The sequence below is a fragment of the Monodelphis domestica genome, chromosome 5 (assembly GCF_027887165.1).
Source record: "Monodelphis domestica isolate mMonDom1 chromosome 5, mMonDom1.pri, whole genome shotgun sequence".
Classification (NCBI taxonomy): Eukaryota; Metazoa; Chordata; class Mammalia; order Didelphimorphia; family Didelphidae; genus Monodelphis; species Monodelphis domestica.
In genome coordinates, this window is record NC_077231.1 from 239931496 (window position 1) to 239951887 (window position 20392).

A 20392-nucleotide genomic window follows, 5' to 3' on the forward strand; every position below is an offset into this window, starting at 1 on the left:
TGGTGATCACAATGAGACAGCAAGAGATGAAAACTTCTAGTTCCTGCAATAATTAGCCATAATATAGGAATTGTGCTGTCAATATTATGTAAGTATAGGCTGCCAGTACTAAGAGATTGGTCAGTGCTGATTGAAGAGAACATAAACATACATGTGTAACTTCATCACGATATTGAATTGGTATAGTCTTTCATCCTGTGTCCTTTCTGGCTTATGCGCTCTCATAGATGTTCTACAGAGGATTTGCATTGCTTTGGGGTTTTTTACATAATAAGAGCAGCAGTTTAAACTCAGTTATTCCATCTCTTACTACTCAATTTTGCTAAATGACTACCTAACTTTTCTAGTCAGACATTTCTTCAAAACTATCTTAGTTATTCCATGCATTTAGTTATTTCATGCATGCAATATACTACAATCTATTTAATACTATTTTGCCTTTTAGATCACCTTTAATTTTGATTCTCCAGAGATTGTTTAGTTTCCATGTTCATGACCATAATTCATCTCTGTGAAAATATTTGTTGGTTTTTGTGCTGGGAAACAGTTTATAATGATTTCCTAAATGCAATTTAACCTACCCTCTATCTCCTATGGATATTTTAGTTATATTTTTAGTATTATTCTAAATTGTTTTTCAGAAAGCTTGGACCATTCACAGCTCCACCAGTGGGGTAGTGTGCTTGCTTTTCCATAACCCTTTCACAATCAACTCTTTCCAGTTTTGTCTTATTCACTAATTTGTTATATGTGAGGAACAACTCAAGATAGTTTTGATATACAAGTCTCATTTTCTTGAAGGAATCTTTCATGTAAGTGTTAACAGTTTGCAGTCCCTTTGAGAGTTGTTTAAAGTTTTATTTAATAGAAATTATCTGTTTTATTTTCTGTGGTCTTTTCCTTTACTTGGTTAAGAATTCTTCTCCTAGCCTTAGTAAGAAAATTATTTGGTCTTGTTTTCTTGTAAATTTTTAGGGTGTAATCTTTTCTTTTAGGACATATTTCAGTTTGATCTTGTTGGTGTAAAATGTTCTAAACTTGATTTCTGCCAAACTTCTTTCCTGTTTTCTCCACAATTCTTATCAAATGGAAAATTATCTGGTTTATATAGAACACTGGGTTATTGAATTTAACTTTTTCAGATGCTGACTTATCTAATCTGTTCCACTTATCTACTGTTCCTGTGCTTTAAATAGTACCAAATTGTTTTGATAATTATTGGTTTGAATATAATTTGAAATCTAGAGGTATTTTCCCTCCTTTATTTCTATTTTCCCTCCCATTATTTCCTTTGAGATTTTAGGGGTTTTTAGTGCTATTTTAGACTTGTTTTCACTATATAGATTTTAATAATCAATATTAAAAAATAATTCTGCCTTGGGCTGGCATTTCTTTTTTCCTTGCTAGGGAAATTGCTAGTTAAGGCAAAAATTTGGATTCTTTTGGCCTTATTGGTGACTGCTTTACCTTGGTTAAACTTTTTCAGAAAATGGTGGTAGAGGAAATACTATCTTTCAATTTTTGGTTTTGGGATATTATAAAGCACGTTGAAATAGGTCAACTTAAAGCTGTTGTATGCAGTAGTAAACAATACCATATCCCTTTTATCCTTCTAATTTGTGTTCATTTTAACATTATCTGTAATGGCGATAAGCTAAAAACCTTCCCAAAAAGGTCAGGAGTACAACAAGGATGCCCATTATCACTGCTACTATTCAATACTATACTAGAAATACTAACGATAGCAATAAAAAGAAGGAATTAGAATAGGCAGTAAGAGAAAAAATAAAGATATCACTCTTTGTAGATGATATACCCAGAAAAATTCTTGAGAAGTAACAAAAAACTAATAAAAATAACTTTAGCGAAGTTGTAGGATGTAAAACTCACAAAAATCAATGTTTCTCTATACTACCAATAAAGCCCAACCATAAGAGTTATAAACAATTGGAAAAACATTAATTGCTTATGGATAAGCCAAACCAATAAAAAAAATGCAATTCTTCCAAAATTAATTTACTTTTTGAGTGCCATACTAATAAAACCACCCAAAAATTATTTGAGAGAGCTAGAAAAATCACAACATACTCGATCTGGAAGAACAAAAGATGTAGAACAGTTATGGCAAATCTTTTAGAGGGGTGGGTGATGTGAGAAATGTCCTCAGACATGTGTAGAGAGGGGGAGGGGAGAAGCCCTACCCCACACCCCTGTGATTTTCTAGTAATGAATTCTAGCAAATGTGCTGGGGCAATGGCACATGTGCCCACAGAGAGGCTCAGTGTCCCCTTTGGCACGCATGCCATAGGTTTGCCACCATGGACCTAGAATGTCAAAGGAATTGATGGGGGAAAAAATGAAGAAAGCTACTTCAATGTACTGGATTTCACACTATATTATAAAGTGGTAACCATCAAAATAATCCGATACTGGCTAAGAAATAAGGTGGAAGACCAATGGAATAGATTAGACCAGAGATGATGAACCTTTTAGGGACTGCATGCCTTGCCTCACCTCTACCCTAGAGACCATGTGCTGGGCCTCTGCCCTGTCCCCTTACCCTGAAAGCACTTCCATTGGGCTCCTGGGCAGAGGGGTAGGGGAAGTGAGGAATGTTCTCAGTGAGTGTAAGAGGGGTAGGGGAGTGTCCCAAGCATTCTGCTTCTCTCCAGCTCTGCTGCCTGTGAGCTGTCCACCTTACCCCCTGTGTGCTCCCATTGGGCAGAGGGGCAGAGGATGTGAAAAAATGTCCTCAGGCACAGTGGAGGGGTGAAGGAGCAGCTCCCTCCAACTGAGTCTCTGCTTTTCTAGTAAAGAACTCTGGTGGGCAATGGTACACATGCCCACAGAGAACACTGCATGCCCTCTTTGACATGTGTGACATAGGTTCATCCTCACAGGATTAGACTTTCAACATGCAATGGTAAATGACCATAGTAATATAGTATTTGACAAACTCAAAGATCCAAGCTTTTGGAAGAACAACTCATTATTCAGCAAAAACTGCTGGGAAAATTATGACAGAAATTAGGCATAGACTAACACTTCCCACCATATACTAAGATCCAGTTAAAATGGATATGTGATTTAGAAATAGAGAAGTGATGCCAGGAATTCAGGGACCACAAAATAATTTACTTGTAAGACTTATGGATAAAGGGAAGAAATTAGGTGAAAGCAAAACATTCTAAACATTATATGTAAAATAGATAACTTTGACTATTAAATTTAAAATTTTCTGCAAAACAAAAGCAATGCTACTAAGAGTAAAAGGCAAGCAACAAACTGGAAAAAATATTTAAAGTGAGTTTTATTGACAAAGGCTTCATTTGTCACATATATAGAGAAATGAACAAGTTCTGGTATATGTTTGTATGGAATATTGTTGTGCCATAGGAAATGACAAACAAGATCACAAAAAAAAAAAAAAAACCAACCTAGATAGACATATGAAGTGATGTAAAGTGAAGGGAGCAGAATCAGGAGGTTGTACATAGTAACAATATTGTATAATGATTAGTTGTTAGTGGTTTAACTTTTATCAACAAGGCAAGGATCCAGGATATCTCTTAAGAGACTCATTACAAAAAAAGGATATTCACAGCCATAGAAGGAACAGATGGAGTCTGAATGCAAATTGAAACATGACATTTTTTATTTTATTTCCTCAAATTTTTCTGTAGTATAAGCAATATGGGTCATCTTTCATAATGTGATGAGCATGGAAGAATACATGTGTATTATTTGATAATATATGTGCAATCTTTATCATATTACCTGTCTTCTTGAAATGGGAGGGAGAGAAAATATCAGAAAACTATTTTATAAAGTGTATTGACATATATTCCGGAAAAAATATTAAAAACATTCTAAACTTAGTAATCTACAAAACAAACTTGATACACAAGCAAGAATAAAAGGGCATGTATATAAAACAAAATTTTTGTAAAGTGTATATTGACTTTAAATAGTGGAAGAGATACTTGCTTCCTTGTATCTTTTTGAATTTTCTCTTGTCTTTTCCTGGATTTTGTTTGCTTTTTCATGGTCATCTATATATATATATTCTGTTCCAGTATTCTTTACCTTATACCATAAGTTTTCCCATATTTCTTTAAATTTTAAATATTAATTACTCTGTTATATATTAATGTAGTTAATAAACATTTATATGCTATATCACATTAACCCAATATGCCACAATTTTTGATATATCTAAATTGTTGGATACAGGCTTTTCTGATATTTTTATTATGAATAATGAACATTTGTACAGATAGATATTTTTATAACAGATTTATAGGATCAAAGGGTATTAAGTTTTGTGTTCAGTGTAAAATGACTTTGTAGGTCATATTTCATAAATTCATTAGCATATCTATGTGTGTGCATGTGGGCACACTGGTATGCTGGTAAATGTTTTGCAACCAGCTCTCTGGGGGGGAAGGGAAGATGTATTCAGGATACATTTTAAATTTTAATCTATATTGTTAAGATTTTCTCCATTACTTGATTCTAGACAGTAAGATAGTAAATCAAACCCTGATTTGTAGTCTTTGCGAATTTCAAAGGTATAATGCTCACACTTATACTGAAAATGAAAATTTGTCAATTGGCTTTCTCCAGCCCAATTCAAGCTAACTCCAGCATGCCCCTTTCCCCTCCTAAGTCATCTTTCAATATACCCCAACGTTTTAATGGTCTTTCTAAAATGGTACCCACACTTGAAATAGTATATGTATGTGTGAAAATCGATGTGGGTATGATCAGGGAGAATATATAGTAAGGCTATTGCCTCATTCACTCTTCATGGTATGTTCACTTCTAAGGTAGCCTTAAAATATGTACCTTCTTTTGAGCTCCATGAAAGAGTGTTGATTCACCAGATTTGCTGGCTTTTTGAATGACCTGCTTTCTAATCATGTCTTCTCCATTTTATATTTGGGCAAGATTTCTCTAGCATATTATAAGTATAATTCCTAGCATCATGAACTTTGCAATCTCATGGTTATCCAACATTATTTTTAGAATGTGGAAGGGGAGAAATGGAACATAGTTTTTTAGAAGAAAATGTGCATGAGAAAAGAACTTAATGTGGATGCTTAAACTTACTCCTTTTTTAAAATGAAAACTGCTAAAGTTTGGAAATATGCCTTGAATATATGAAATAATATATTTTTGCTTTTATATTAATATTTTTGTTGGTTGTGATTTCATTGACATGGGTTCTCTTTATCCATGCAGATCATATCTTCTCCATTGCTTTTACATTCTATCCCATTCTTGGTGTTTTCTCATAAATCATCTATAGAGGATCTCTTCTGCCTGATAGGCAATTGAAAGGATACACACAATTTAAAATTAAAGTTTATTTATTGGATCATTTTCTTGTATATTTATAATTTTGGCAATACGTTCCTATGATAATTATGTAATCCTAATATTCACTCTGAGAAACATTTTGCATTTGTATGTAATTTGGATGCATCAAAAATTTGCTTACACATTTTTATTAAATGAGTTGTACATTTCAACCAAAGTATAATTAAAACATGCTTTTTTTCAAACTTTGCACAATTTTATTGAAGTGATATTTTATTTTTAACAGTCATTTTCACTTAGCATTCAATACATAGCTATTAAATAGCCAATATATACATAATACTTATGTAATGGTATGAACTTGAGCTACAGAGATGAAAAATAACATTCCTGTCTTCAAGGACTTTATGGTTTAATATACATAAACAAATACAATTCAAAGTGCAGTATTAAATGGGTAATAGAGATGGTTTTCTTGGAGATACATATCCAATATCCTTGGTCATGGTTTTTTGTTGCAGGCCCATGGAGAACAGTATGCATAAGACATACATAGTATTTCAAAGAAATATACCAGTGATACTGTATTGATTTTGCCTGTTTTTCTTATATTCAGTAAAATGTAAGCTTTTTGTAGGCATGGGCTCTTTTGTTGTGGCCATTACATCCTCCATGCCTAATACAGTACATATGCATGGTAGGCATTTAATAACATTTACATAGTGCTATAAAGTTTGCAAATAACTTCATGTCTTTTATCTGCTTTGAGTCTCGCAACAACTCTTTGAGATATAGATCCTAGAGGCATCACCCCCATTTTACATTTGTAGAAATAGGTTTAGAAAAGTTAGATGAATTATCTATTGTCACACTACTATTTGGTGTTAGAGGTCAGCTTTGAGTCTAAAATATTGATGCCACACATCTAGCTTTACTTACTGTAGCATTTATTGGAATTGAATTATAAAATGGCAACTTCAGATGGAATTGTCTTGCTTTTCAGCTTTACTTTGCAGCATTAGTATATATCTGAATCTTCTGCTTCTTCCCACTTATGCACTTCTCAGCATGTTGACAATGATTGTTCAGTTTGATTACTTTTGCTTACATTTTTCTTTTGACATGTTGCAAAACATTTGACTGTATAGGAAATTCTCACCTATTTGGAACTAACATGCATAGCCCTTGAATTGGTGAATACTTTGTAACTCTGCATGATTCCATTTTTGGGTTTTTCTTAGCAAAAATACTGGAATGGTTTGCCATTTCCTTTTCCAGCTCACTTTACAGATGAGGAAACTGAGATCAACCACATTGAGTAACTTTCCTAGGGCCACCCAGCTAATAAGTGTCTGTGGCCAGATTTGAATCCAGATTTTCCTGACTCCAGACCCAGTGCTCAATCCTTTGTGCCACCTAGCTCTCCTACTTAAAGCTCAAAATAATAAACCTGTTTTCCAGTTTTTATTTCATAACAGTGGAGTTTTCTGTTTTTTTAACTGTCAGATCAATTAAAGCCATTTTATTCATTTAGTACTTTTGAAATTGCTGTTTTAATTAATGATGCTTAAGTAGAAGTCATTGATTTAAAAACATTGAATCAAGCTTTATATTGTATTTTTTAACAAAGCACACTTAATCTTCCTCTTTGTCAAAAGACAATTTGTGTATAAAGACACTTAACATTCTCTTGACAAGCAGGCATTGGAGCTTATAAGAGGAGGCAATATATTAACACTTTAGGAAGTAATATAATAACACTTTACATGGCTTGACATGGTGCTTGGTATTTTTCTAAGTTTTTGATAGTCACAGAGTCCTGGTTTTTTGTTGGAACTCCTTGGAAGGCAATTACAGAATAAGGGAACTGAGGCTCAGAGACATGAAGAAACTTTTTTCAGGTCACAGAGCTAATTAATATTAATGCCCAGATCTCCTGAATCTCAATACAGTGTGCTTTTCACTATGCCATGCTTCTTGAATTGAATAAATGACATAGTTTTCATTAGCATACATGACATTGAGGCTCCTAGCCTTAAACTCAGAAAAGACATGTATTCAAATTCGGCCTGATAGACATTCTGATTGTGGACCCTGAGGAAAAAAGTGACATAACATCTATTGAAGCCTCAGTTGTTTCATTTGTAAAAAGGGGATAAGAATACCTCAGAGTTATGGGGAAGATCAAATGAGAGAATAAAGTAAAGCTTTGAAACCTTAAAGTATTATTTATATTTCAGGATATTTCTTTGCCTTGTACATTTTATTGAATAATAATTGGTAATGATAGTTCAGAAAGAGATATGTAATCATTTAGCATCAAGGTTATTTGGAATTCTTTTTCCTTTAACTCTTTCTTGAAAGTGAGTGCTTTCTCTATCCTTAATGATGCTATAGAATCCAAATTCAGGAAATATAACTTTCTTTATTTCACTGTAATGTTGAAGATTTTGTTTTCAAATTTTACCTGCTTCCTGTTTTGTTCCACTTTGGTGGATTCTTAAGTTGTAAAATTATTCATAACTGAGGTCACAAATTTTCAGCCATTCATAAACTAACAAAAAAAATTAAGATGAATTAAAATCTTTAAAGTTTAATAGCCTATAGTTTTTTTTAAGGGAAATAGGTAAGTTTGTAGCTATCTTTGAAATTATATTTTAAAGTTTCATATACTAAATTTGTTAGTGGACCAATATTGGAGTATTTTTTTTTCTAAATTACTGACTTTAGTCTGAAAAAAGGTGTTTAAAAAAACAAACCAAAACCTAATTTTCACTACCCTCTATTTCTTTTCTTTTCCCCTAGAATAACTTGTCCTTATTACCATCCTAGGTTCACAATAAACTTTATTTTAATGTGGGAGGATTGTTGGACTTTTTGCTGGGATACATTCAGAGAATACCTGGAGGAACTGTCTCCTGAATCTTGGGCCCCTAGCAGCATAGCAAATGGATGGAAATCATGGAGAACAGCATGACAGACCTTCCAAATCTCACTATATTTTATTTGCATAATATTAAGAGCCTTGTTAGGGATATGGTAGCAAGAACCAAGTGGGATTTTCCTGGTGTCTACCTTGTAAAACTTACTGCTAATAAGGGAATATACTAGACATAAAAGTGACCATCATGCAAAGTAATACATACTAAGTATATATGAAAGGTATGCCCTGTGGAGGTTTAAGGTAAATGATCATCAACATCTGGGGGAGATGAGGAAATGTTTTGTGGAGATAATTACCATTTGAGCTGAGCTTTAAAGGAAAGAGAGGAATTCAGCAGGGTTGATGGGGGCAAGGATGGAGAATGGGGAAAGAGAGATATACCAAGTATAGGAAACATATCATATTGGAAATGGTAGACTTTGGTAGTCAAGTAGTAGCAGGAATAGAGAATGAGATAGGCACACAGTTGTTGAGGGAAATTTCTCTAACCTGCCTGGTGGCATGGGTTTATCACATAGAAATTTAATCAAGACTTCTTTTAAACTAAAAGGGAAAAGAGAAAGAAAATAGCAAGATAAATTCAAGATTCCAGTATAAGGAGATACAGATAACACTACTCTGAATATGGAATAGGATAAGTATCATGAATTAATACGGAAGGTAAATTGAGGTTGAGAAACTTATTGGCACATAACATCATATACCAGTCAATTCTGTGCCAATCACTATGCTTAGATACAGATTCAAAACAATGAAAGAACATCTACAAAGGGAGCTTATGTTTTACTGGAGAGATACAACATATGTGGAGAAATACAAAATTATTGTGTGGGGATAGGGTGGTGGCAGGATTAGCAGCTAAGGGGTAATCAGTAAAGACCTTACAAAGAAGTTTGAGTTGAGCTGAACTTTAAAGTTGAAACTAGGGATTCTGAGAGGCAAAGGTAGGTGGGAATATGAATAATATTCCAGGCATTTGGAAAAGGCATTCAGATGGAAGATGTGTGAGAAACAGTAGAGAGGCCAGTTTGACTGGGGCATTTAGAAGGGCAACAATATGTAATAACAGCTTTTCTCCCTTTTCTATAGAAAAAAAGATGATGATGACCTATAAAGAATCTGAGAAATACTAGTAGTTCTTAATTATATTAATCTGCTTCCACTTACTTGTCTCCTGTTTCTCATGCCCAGACTTCAGTCATTAGATGGTATACTTTCTCTGATAATGCTTGTTTTTATTTTGGAGTTTCTTTCAGGAGGTGATTGGTTTTCATTTTCACTTTGGTCTCTAATTCTAGATTGTTTTCAATTATGATTTTTAAAAATATGGCACCCATGCCTTTCCCCCCTTCAACATTTTAGGAATTCTGATAGTTATTTTTTTATTTTGCATTTGTTTTAATAATTCTTTTTTCATTAAATCATTCAGATCTGCTTGGTGTAGTCTTTTAGGATGTTACTTTGCTAAGGTTTTGCTGTTCTAACCTATTTATTTGCCTTCCAGGTTTTTTTCTCCAGAACTCTTCTTTCTGTATAATTCCATTTTTTAAAAATCTCTTGCTTCATTTTTTCTAGCTACTCTCACAACTATTGTGACCAGGTCATTTTTTTTCAAGGCTCTGCTTATAGTTGTTTTGGAGTTATGTTCTCCTGGTTTTACCTTTTGGACATCTCTTGATCCATATTTCTTCAGTTTCTGTTATCTCTTGACTTAGACTTTGTGCTGAGAGATCTGACTCCATCAATTTCCACACTGTTTTATTTGGTCAGACCCATTAACTCCATTTCTTGTGCTCCTGACCCTGGATTTTATCTCACTCATGTATTTAGGACATGAGCTAGCTTCCATGGCCTCTGGGAGAGGTAGGCAATTGGCTGTCTCCAGTTGGACTGCTGCCACTCTGTCATTTCATCCACCAGGAGAGTCTCTGTTGCAGTTTTCTGGTCTGTTCACCTAAGCTTATAGTAGCTTTGCCATTGCAATCTCGTTTCCAGCTTTGAGATTCTTGGCGGTTTTGGGGAGGTGGTCCTGGGCTATTTTTTTTTTGTCATCATTTTTTCAGTTTGATGTTCTTTTTAGATTGTTACTAGAAAATATATGGGAGAGCTTTTTCCTATGCTTTTTCATGTCTAATATTACTTTGAATCCTAGAAATGTTTACCAACAGAAATACTTTAACATATAAAAAAATAAATTCTTAGCAATTATACTCTTTTAAGCAAAATTTTATTTTCAGTAAGTCACGGCCCCTTTTTTTCTATTTTATTAGGTAATAATTTTTATAATTTAAAGTAAAATTTACCCTACTCCATGCTGCTTTTAAAGTTACAGATGTCTGTATTTTAACATTGTTTATTATGAATTTAACTTTCTATAGGAACAAAATTTGTGTTTGTTTTGTTATAGTATAAACTATATGCATATATGTAAACATAGATTGTAATTCAATACATCTCAAGGAAAAAACAAGCATATAGAGAGTAAGCAAAATACTGAATTTGATTAGATACCTTAACATTGAATTTTTTTCATTGAAAGTCAGCTCAAACTTTAGTTTTCTTTACAAAGTTTTTATTAAAGAACACAATACATCATTTATTACAAATTCTCATTGCAATATGTGGTTTTTTCCATACTCTGTTTCTGCAGAAAAAATGCATTGCTGTCATGTTCACAAGTGTTTTGGTATGTTTCTGACACTGAAAATGTGAAAACATCATTTTACATCCCAAATAACTGATTATGTTAGTGAGTCTATCATGCCACTGTGGCTTTTTATTATTATAATATATTAGCCTTGTGTTTTAGTGTATTTCTCTTTAAATACTTGAACAGTAATAGGGAATAAAATTTTCTGATGTTTACAGTAAAACAGCACAAATGAAAACCTGTAAATTTTGTTATTTCAGTGGTTACTCTTAACATTGTTAGGAATAATAATAGGAATAACAAAAAAGTAATACCTTAGGATACGAAAAAGATATCTTCCTATTGTCCTTTGGGGATTTTCGCTAAGATTCCATATGCTTAGAAATATTACTACATATTGCCTGTCTTCTTAATAAATGTCTAGAGTAGAAAAATGAAAACTGTCAGTTTTGGTTAATAGCTGAAGTGCAGATTTTGCTAGTCCAGAAAGTAGAAAGTCAACAGGTTGCTAGTAATAATAATGATTGGCTTTTTTACATGACACTACAAATTATTTTCTGACATTTTGTGATCCACGTGCTTTCCCTCCCTTCTGCTCCTCCCCAAGATAGCTGATATATACTATATGCTGTACATGTACATATTTCCATGTTCATCTTCTTGTGAAAGAAGACATATCACTTACACTAGAGAAGAATTTCCTGGATGAAATAAAGTGAATAATAACATACTTTAATAATACTTTAACATTTCAGCCTCTGTCAGTTGTTTCTAAGGCAGTAGATAGCCTTTTTTGTCGTGTAGTAATAATGTTAATAATAGCTAGCAATTATATAGTACTTTAAGGTTTGCAAAGTGCTTTATAAATATAATATCAGTCTCACAACCTGGGAGGTTGTCAATATTGTTGTCCCCATTTTACAGATGACAGTACTGATAAAGAGATTGTGGAGATTGTGACTCAACCAGAATTACCCAGTTATAAGTGTATAGAGCCAGATTTGAGCTTAGGTCTGTGTGGCTTACAGTACCGTACTCTACCCATTACGCTATTAGTTGCTTCTACCACCAAACCTGATGACTAGTTTAAACTAGCTGTATTGGCCTAGTTTTGGAAGTACTTTTTTCCTTAACAAACACAGAAATGGCTAGACTGTTTTCAAGGGTAATTATTATAATAAACTAAGGTAAACAAAGCAATAAAAATTGTGAAGTGGAGTTACAAACAAAAATTTTAGTAGGTTAATCTTATTCTTAATGTTAATTATGGACATGTTAATATAACTGGGATAAAATAGACTTTTAGTTAGAGGAATATTTGGGATATATCCTTAATCTCTCTTAGAAACTTTTTTCTCCTTCCTACATCAGAATATGGGGTCTCAATTGTTACCTATCATTCAAGTCAACCAATTGTCAATTGTTTAAATTAAAAATTTACTAGGGGATTGGGATTGTGGAAAGATGGTGGAATAAGGCTTTACTAATACCACCCACAAACAACCAAAAATAACTCCACACAATCAATGCCAAAAGTAGAAAAAAACAGGAATCAGGAGTGAAGCTGAATGGCCAGGGGACAACAAGGAGGAAGATTTCTGTCTTCCTTGGCCTTCGTCTTACCACTGTAGGCCCTAGGAGCAGGAATAGAGAAAATAAGAGTATTGTAAATTCATTGAGCAGGCAACCTCACCTTGTTTGCTGAGCCATGGCTTGCATTCACAAGGATACCACTGGAATCCATAGATGGAGGGCCCTGGGAGAAGCTGTGTCTGCTGCAGACTTGGTTCCAGGGACCCCCCCCCCCATTGGTCCATAGTTGGTTTGAAGGAATAGACACCGCATTGTCTATGGGTGCCAGGATTGTGGAGGAATATAACTAGACTTGCTCTATCCCAGCCTGTAGTGGCAGTAGGAGTCAAGGATTGAGTTAGGAGGGCACATTGATGACTATGGTTGTTGAGGGACTGGGGCCCTATCAGCTGTGGTCACTCCCAAGGGAATGTGGTCCCTGGTTGGAACACCTGAGGCCCATTACTGACTGGGGTTTAATCAAAGAACCAGGAGTACATCTGGCCCTGGACTATAATTAGAATGATTAAATAGGACCCAGGAAAAAACAAAAACATTTTTAAAATCCTGAAATCTGAGGTAACACACTAGAAATGCTGAGAGCCCAGCCAATAATTAAGTCTATTGGACTGACTGCTAAAATTTTTAAATATAACTAGAAATGAGTAAGCAAAGGAGAAAGAACCCAACTATTGATAACTATTATGGGGACAGAGAAGACCTTGGCTCAAATTTAACTGCCAGTGAGGTGAAAAACCTTACTTCAAAAATAGCAAAGAAATATAACAAATGATCACAAGCTCATGAAGATATTTTAAAAGACCTGAAAAACCAAATGGGAAAGGTTGAAGATAGATTAGGGGGGAAAAATAAGAGCAATTCAAGAAAATTATAAAAGAAGGACCAGTCAAATGAAAAAAGAGATCCAGAAATTCACAGAAGAAAATAATGTATTAAAAACTAGAATTGGAATAGGAGAAACGATTTCTTGAGATAGGAAATAATAAAGAAAAGGTTTTTTTAAATGAAATAGAAGGGAATATGAAGCATCTCATCACAAAAACAACTGACCTAGAAAGTAGATCAAAGAGTCAGTATTTGAATAGTTGGATCCTCAGAAAGATATTATCCAAAAAAGAGAGAGAGAGATAGCTTAGACATCATACTATAAGAAGTCATCAAGAAAAACTTCCCAGAAATTCTAAAATTAGAAGGTAAAATAGAAATTGAAAAAACTGATTATCACCTCAAAAAGAGATGAAAATGCACAGGAACATCACTGCTAAGTTCCATGGCTCCCAGATTAAGGAGAAAATAAATACTGTGGAGCTACAGTGAGAATAACACAAAACTTAGTAGCTGCAACATGGAAAAAAAACCCCACAGGATATGGATCAAAGCATTCTGTGGAACAAAAAAACAAGTTTACAACCAATCTAACAAACATGAGCATAATTATAAAAGGTTTAAAAATGGATATTCAACAAACTAAAGGCAGCTACTTCTGGGTGGAAAACCAGAACTCGGCAGAAAATTTAATCTATAAAAAACATACAAAAGTAATGGAAGACTTAAAAGCACCTCAAAAGGTCAGATTGTTAGATTCTTATATGAGAAAATTTCATCTATGGTTCCTGGCAATGGCATCATTGGGGTCATATATCAAATTGAAGTGAATGGAATGAGCCAAAATGGCAGTAGAATAGACCAGGAGGAGGTAGGGTGGAATGGCTATCTCATATGGAGCAGGAATGAATAGAGGACATGCCATGGAGAAGGAGAGGAGGGAGCAGAGGGTTGGTAGTACTAGAATTCTACTCTTTATCAAACCTGAGATAAAGAGAGAACAACATATACAATAAGGGTAAAAATCTTCATACTTGTACAGAAAAACAAAAAGGAAGGAGGTTGGGATAAGGGAGGTCCTGCAGGAATTTCCTTGGAAAAGTGAGGGAATAAGAGAAGGAAGGGTGGGTTATGGGGATAAATAAAAGGAGTTGATATCTAAAGGGGAGAGTACATATGAAGAGGTAGGGGGATAATGGAGGGGCTCTTAGAATAAGGAAGATGAGGAATTTTTAGAATTGAATCCATCAAAAGGTAGGAGAGCACAGTTGAGGGGATAAGGGGTTTTTGGAAAGGTAGATTTGAAAAGGGAAGAGAAGGGACCTTTTAAAAGGTGGGCCAATTTGGAACTTAGAGGACAAGGGGAGAAAATAAGGGAGGATTTGAGGGGGATATGAATTGGAGAGATTGGTCAAAAGGAATTTAATATCTAAGAAGGCACATGGCGGGAAAAAAGGAAGAATGGGACAAACAGGAGAAATGTAGTAGATGGAAATGCACAGCTAGTAACTGGCATAGACCATAAATGAGGTGAATCCATGAGAAGAAAAATGTAGTAGTAGTAGTAGTCTCTCGGTAACCAAGGATGACAATTGTCTTTGTGCGTTTTTGTGCACAAAGACACTTGTGCATGAAGATTTAAGTGGAAAAGTCGATGCACAGAGACATTGGAAGCCTGGGTCCATTGGCATGAAAAGTTGTTACACCCGGAGACTTCCTCAGCTGCATTGGATGGCCGTGTTGTCTTTTGTGCTCCAATACGCCCTAAGCACCCCACAGTGCTTTGCTGTATCGCATCTCAGCCGTTGAACCTTCTTATTGGTTTCTTCCATCTGTTCAGCCGAAGCAGTCTTCACATGCTGGGTGAGCAAGGCCCTAGTTCACCAGGGGTCGAAGACGACCCGATGGCTACCCTCACAAGGTTTAGCCGGCCTGTCGAAGCCGTTGCCCGGGGTGTGGCCGCTGCCGCATGCTAGCAGTTACTGAGAGCCACAAGTGAGAGCTGGGTGTCAGGTGAGGGTCAGAGACTGGAGAGCTGCCCTAGGAGGGCACGACAAGCCCTCCATACCAAAGATATTACTCCTCCCTGAGCACCCCATACACCCCAGAAGAAAAATAGAAAGGATCAAAAACCAGTTTTTGATAAATGTGTTGTTTATAATAAACACACTGAAAATAAGAAATACACAGTGTGAAGATGAGGGGCTAGAGCAGAACATACTATGTGTCTCAAGCTGATCCAGAGAAGGCACGGGTTAGTAGTCATGATCTCTGACAGAGTTGGAGCTAAAACAGCTATAATTGGAAGGAATGAACAGGGTACTTATGGAGAGTGGGGAGGTACTGTGAATGATGAAGCATTATCATTATTGGACTTGTATGCACCAAGAATCCAGATTTTTAAAGGAAAAAGTAATAAAATAGTAATGAGGGCATTTAATTTTCCCCACTCAGAACTAGATAAATCTAAAAAATTAAGGAGAGGAATAGAACTTTAGCTAAGTTTAATGTGATAGATATATGGAGAGCCCCCACAACTCTGTATGAAGCTGTTGTAGATCTAAACCTGAGCATAGACATGATCCAAACATAGTTTCTAGTGGAACAACAATGATTTGGAAAGCATAAATATTATGCAAAAATCTTACTTTAACATTCCTCATAAAGCTGTAGATACAGTCTATTGCTAAGATCATACTCTTTCCAAAACCAAGTCTTTACAGCTTGGTCATACCTAGTAGAACTTTTGTTCCAATTTCACAATCCATCAGAAATGCAGGATTACCTCTATTGTCGGTTGTCAGGAAAGACGATGTAGAAGATAGTGCTTGAGCTGAATCCTGAAGGAATTAAAGGATTTGAAGAGGAAGTTGTGAGGGAGTTTATTCCAGGCTTAAGGAATAAGGGAAAAGGCATGAAATCAAGTGTTAGGAGTATCATATGTGAGGACTATAAGGCCAGTTTGGATTGTAGAGTAGTACATGACGGGCTATAATACATAAAATTGGAGAGATAGTTTGGACAAGCTTTAAATGCCAAGCAGTGGAGTTTATAAGGAACCACTGGAGTTTCTTGAATAGAGTGATACCAGATCTTCACATTAGGAAAATCATTTTTGTAACTTATGTAGAAGATAGACTGGAGTGGAGAAAGATTGAGGGTCAGGAGACCAATTAGAAGGCTCTTATAGTAGTAAGGATTAGTCTAGAAGCAAGATTCATGGTCTAGAGGTCTTCCCTTTCCTAGGGGCTCCTGTTCTCATTTTGAGATGTCCAGTAAGGCAGTTGGAAATGTGAGAATGGAATTAAGGAGAGACAAGATGTCTGGATTTTGTAAATTTGGGTGTCATCTCCAATAGAGATTATTATTGAATCTATGGGAGCTTCTGAGATGAGCAAATATAAATTAGAGAAAGAAAAACAAAAGGCCCACAAATGTGCCCTGAGGTATATCTGCATTTGTGATGCAGAACATGGATGATGGACTCTACAGTAGTCTGAGAAGGATTTTAGCAAAAAACCCAGATGCCATCTTATCTCCTCACTCTGACCTCCCAAAATCTATTGCCAAGTCCTTTCAAGTTCTGTCAAGTTGAGCTTCATAGACTCTCTCTCACCTATGCCCCATTACCTACTCTAACACTCTTACACTTTAGTGCAGCCCTTTATCATCAGTTCATGTCTGGATTATTATCTTTTTGACTCAAGCTCTCCTCATTTCAGTCCATTTTCTACTAAACTGTCAAATTGATCTTCCTACAACACAGGTCTAACCAGGTTATTCCTTATTAAATTAACCACAGTGGGTCCCTATAATTTTCAGGATCAAACATTAAATCCTCTTATTAAAAACCTCACCCCTCAAACCTTTCCTGTCTTCTTATACCTCACACCCACGTACTCTATGACCTTCATCCTGTTACTGAAACAAGTCATCCTCCCTCTTTACACTATACATTTCCATGGGTTCTCACAACTTCTCTTCTTTCTTCCTCTCAGTTTCTCCAGCTTTCTTCAAAAACTTAACTAAAAATACCACCTAAAATTTCCCCCCTAATATCCTTAATGCTATGGCCTTCTTTATTTTGAATGCTTCAAATGTGTCCTAGAAATATTGTTTGTACATAGTTATTTACATGTCTCTTCCATTAGATTGTGAACTTGAGATTAGAGACTAGAGTTTTTGTTTGTTTGTGGAAAAGTGGAAATAATGTTACATAGGCAGCATTTTCCAGGAGTTTAGCTATGACAGAAAAAAAGATTAATAGAAATAGAACATGGTATGGGATGGTAATAGAATAGTCTGTAAGTACTTAGTAAGTGCTTATTATGTGCCAAAGGCTAAAAATGTGATACATGCTCTCAAGGAGATCACTTTGTGATATATTGTAGGTGCTAGAAGTAGTAGGAATTCTTTGAAGGAAATAACTAGGCACTGGGAAAAAGTAGAGTCCTGGAAAAAACTTATGCATAAGATAGGATTTGAGAGAGTCTTGAAGGAAGCTGGGGAACCAGGAAATAAGAGGAGAGAAGGAAAGTAGGCATGGGGAACAGCCAGTGAAATAGTATGGAAGTAGGAGATGGAGATGTGTGAGAAACAGCAGGTAGACTTATGAAATTGGATTGCACAGGACATGAAAGTGTAGGAAAGAGTCAACTTTAAAAGCCAGAGAATACATTATTAAATGGATATATGAAGGAATATCAGTGACAGAAAAGTCAGTTACTCATTACTTCAACACTTGTCAAAAAGAAAAAAGATGACAGCATATATTTAAAGTAATTTGCTTTGAAATTTCGACTCTTGGTAATATAGTTAAATACTATATTTTTAATCAGCTTGCATGATTCTGGATTTTATGATTTCATTATTCTTTGGATATTTTCTTCTCTGATGAAGATCATTATCCTGAATTATCATTTTGTGAAATTCTTGTCTTTTGTAAATTATGAATTATAATCTTGTGAAATTCTTCTGTGTCTTATAAATCCTCCATAGAAATTCTATCCAATCAACTAGATGCCTTTTCCTCATGCTTTTAATATTTCATGAATATCATCAAAGCTTAGAGAAAATCCATTTTTACTACTTGAGGTACTAGCTCCATTTCTGGTCATACATATATATCCTTGATGAATTATTTTGAAGGTTATTCTAAATAAACCTAGTAACAATCAACAGAAACATTTAGATACACAAGGAATACAAAATAATGGTTTTTAAAACTGGATATGTCTGTAATTTCATTTTTAATATGGGCGATATTTTGGGGTAGTGGATAGAAAGCTGGCTTACTTGATTTCATGTTTTGCCCTCACACATAGGTTGTATTTCCCTGGGTAAGTCTTATAATGCAGTGATGTAAGCAAATCTCTTAAGACTGTGAGTAGAATAGGCTCATTCTGGGAAGAAGTAATTTCCTTCCAATAAGGAATAGAATACTAACCAAGTTTGTAGATGATACAGGTAGGAATCTAACTAACACTTTGAGAGTCAGTCTAGTTCCAAAAAGATCTCACCAGAATTCCAGCTTTTTGCATTCTGTTTTCAGAGCTGCTTAATAAATGCTTTTTGACTTGGACTTTAAAAAAAAAAAAGTTCAGGCACCAGAACAGTGTTATAATAGAGTTTAGTAACTTCACAGTAAAGTGTGAATTGCAGATAGAAGGAACTTCCCTTTGGTCATCTTAATTCATCCCCATACCTGATCTAGAGCAAAAGTCAGCAACTTATGATGCAATGGCCAAATGCTCTCACCCTCTTTTTTATAAGTCTTGTTGGCTAAGAATTTTTTTTTAACATTTTAAAGTAAAGTTTCATTGTATTTTAAAATGTTAAAATTATTCCTAGGTGAAACTTAAGGAGATAGTTTGCAGATCCCTGATCTAAGGGAAAGTATATAGGGATTTAAAGCCAGAACGCTAGAGACAAACTCCCTTACCTCATATTTATTGCATAGGTTTGTACTCTTTTCTAGGCTGCTCGTTTTCTTTGATGTTCATCTGCAATCCAGCTCTCACCTGTGGCTCCAGGAAACTGAAGCATATACTGTAGCCACATCCTGGCAAAAAATTAAGCCAAAGACTCACAATTGGCAAAACCAAGTTGAGAGTAACCTATAGATCTACCCTTCCCAGTGGAAAGGGCAGATGAGAACCATTTGTTCTAACAGCCATGAAAGGTGGAAGTAGGCATTGTGGAGTACTTTGGTTAGACATTGATGAAGCCAATGTCATTCACTGCATCCCAGTTATTCTAACTTGTCTTGCCACTGCACTTTGATGATTGTGGAAGAGAGTGAGGTTGACAACTTTGTGCAACTCTCTCACTTAAGTCCAATTTATGCACAAGTCAAAAGACATCACTAATGATTTTGGAGAAGTAATTTCCTCTCTCCAGGGCTCAGGTTTTCCATATGTAAAATTAAAGGGTTATTACCAGGCCTAGGGGGAAAAAAACGTATCCTAGGAGGCTGAAAGAAGGAGGAGATGGAATCTCTGGTTGAACTGTCATTAATGTTCACTTTGAAAGATTATGAGTTAATCAACTGATGTGATTGACCATTTATAACAAAAATGTTTCTATGAATTGAGAGGCAGCATAGTGTAGTGGGTTGGGAGTTAGCTTCAAAATCTGGAAGACTTTGATTCAAGCTTTCTAACACTTACTGGCCTACAACTGTATAGTGTAATTTGTCATTCTTTAAAATTTATATGAACTGTTCTCATTCCTTTCAATTCACTCTACAAAAGTTTAGAGAAATCTTCCCACTTGTCTCTGAAATTGTCCACTTTGTCATTTCTTATTGTACAATAATACAACAATATATTTGTTGGCAATAATTTGTTTTGCCATTCCTACTAGTTTCCAGTTTGGAACCAGTATGACTAGGTATTATAAATATTTTATATGTGTGGGCCTTCTCCCTTTCTTATATGTGGAATATATACCTTGAAGTAATATTATTTGGGCAAAAGGTATAAAACAGACAGTGTAGAACTAGATATAAGACTGTGTCTGGTATTAAGCCAAAGACTGCAAACTTTTTTTCAAATGTG

At 35.1% G+C, this 20392-nt stretch overlaps 1 protein-coding gene across 10 annotated transcripts in view; it reads left to right on the top strand.

Annotated features, from left to right (window-relative positions):
• The window catches only part of ZMYND11 (zinc finger MYND-type containing 11), a 141611-nt gene that overhangs the window by 16048 nt on the left and 105171 nt on the right, over positions 1–20392 (top strand). The window lies entirely within an intron of this gene.